A 2,115-nucleotide genomic window follows, 5' to 3' on the forward strand; every position below is an offset into this window, starting at 1 on the left:
AGATCAGTTTGTGCGTGCGTGCGCGTATGCATGCATGCATTAATTTTTGTTCGTACATGCATTTATGTAAAACGCTTAAAGCTGTGTTCACATGGGAGTGGGCGCTATCGAAACGATCTATATTATTATTATTATCATTATCAGTATTATTATTATTGTTGTTGTTGTAGTTGTTATTCTGAATTAGTTCCAGCCCCACGTTGTTAACCTTTTAGGACCCATGTATTGACTTAGCTCCAACCTCACGTTGTTGACTTTGGAAAATCCGTATCACGATTTAGCCCCTACCCCGTGTTGTTAACCTATTAGAACTTGTATAATATTGACCTAGCACCAACCCCACGTTGTTAACCCTTTAGAACTTTATCTTGATGGAGTAAAGTTGTACAATGACTTAGCTCCAACCTCACGTTTTTGACCCTTTAGAGCCTTATCTTGACTTCGCTCCAACCCCACGTTGGTGATTCAGTAGAACTCATCTTACTTGTCCTACTTGTCCACTGTGTTGGGGTCACTGCAGTCGGCACATGTTCATCTCTGCTCTCCCCTCCTCTTCAGGATCTATCCCAGAGTCTGTCTGCTTATAGTCTCCATCATAATCTGGTTGGGGATCCGTCGGACTGGTCCGCACAGATGGCTGTGTTTCCCCTCTCCTCTTTGGATCCCCTTCTCCAGCAATCTACCTAGAGTGTGGGAACCGCTATCCGCCCTATTCTTCCTCAAATTTTCCGTTACAGCGGTTAGGACGGTTGGTGGGTCCAGTGTCAAATTCCCTCCCACTTTTGCTTCTCCAGCCAGCTTGTCTGCTCTCTCATTGCCGTCCAGGCTTGCCCTCAAGAAGCACCCAACTCATATCTTGAATTAGCTCTAACCCCATCTTCACTTAGCTACAATCCCATCTTCACTTAGCTCCAATCCCACGTCGTTGACCTATTCGAACTTGTATCGTGTCTTAACTCCGACTCCGTGTCTTGTTATTGACCTTTTAGAACTCATATCTTGACTTTGGTCCAACCCAGTCGTGACCTAGATTTGATCTCATGTTGACTCTTTAGAACTTGCATCTTGACTGAACTCCAACCCCACGTTGTTGACCCTTTGGAACTCGTATCAAATATAATATGTATACACAGACTGAACTGCCAATATGTTTTTCTGTCCGTTTAAAGAACAGTTCAAGAATGTGAAAAAGTGAATTTCTGTAATATTTGGATTATCATAATCTTTTTTGTGTGCCTTTCCTTTGAACTGCAGGGGAGCTTTCAGGATTCTTAGTATAAAATTGAAACTCCGCAAAATCTCCTTTTGTACATCAAGCTGAAATATAATATGTATATTTTAATATATTTAATAAATTTATAGTGTGGAATCTATCTTACTGGTCTTCTTTATTGTTGTACGTTTCATTGGTAAGTTTTTCATGTTTATTCTCTTTTTATCGAGGGTGTTTGTTGGGCGCTTCTCGAGGGCCATTCTTTTCTTTCTCACTGCTATTTCTGTCTGCTACCTGTCTTACTTTTCATCTGCTCTAAAATGGCCATTGCATTTCAAAGTGCTTTATTCTTCTCTTACCTCAAAATGAAAGTCATGTTTTCATTGTCATCATCATCAGTATTTACTACTGGTGGTTTTCTTTTGTCATCTATCTTTTCTTCGCTATTTTTGGGCCAATTCGTTGGTGCATGTTGTACTTAGATGTCATATTTATAGGTTCATCTTCATCTTGTGCTCTCTTTACTCATGCTCTCATGCTAAATAAGATTACTAAAGTTTGTGGTGTAGAAGTCAGTCTCTTCGAGGTGGCAAACAGAGGAATTGAGTTTGGTTTCTGAATGGGAAGGTTGTTTTTTTTTTTTTCGCAAATCTTATATATATTATCCCTGTCTGCCTGCTGGACTTGCGTCTGGACCAAAGCAGCCTTTCCCACAAAAGATCAAAGTCGAGTACCGAACGCGGAAGACCTGAGTTTGATTCCCAAATGGGGAGAGTTTTCATCCCGTATTACGGTCTTTCTGCTAGGACATCCTATCCCTCTCAAACCGAGTCTGCCCTGGCAGACAGGGACAAAGCCCGCTTCCGAAATGATTTAAACTGGATTGATTTGGGGTGGGGGTG

This window comes from Aplysia californica, unplaced genomic scaffold (genome assembly GCF_000002075.1).
Source record: "Aplysia californica isolate F4 #8 unplaced genomic scaffold, AplCal3.0 scaffold00252, whole genome shotgun sequence".
Lineage (NCBI taxonomy): Eukaryota > Metazoa > Mollusca > Gastropoda > Aplysiida > Aplysiidae > Aplysia > Aplysia californica.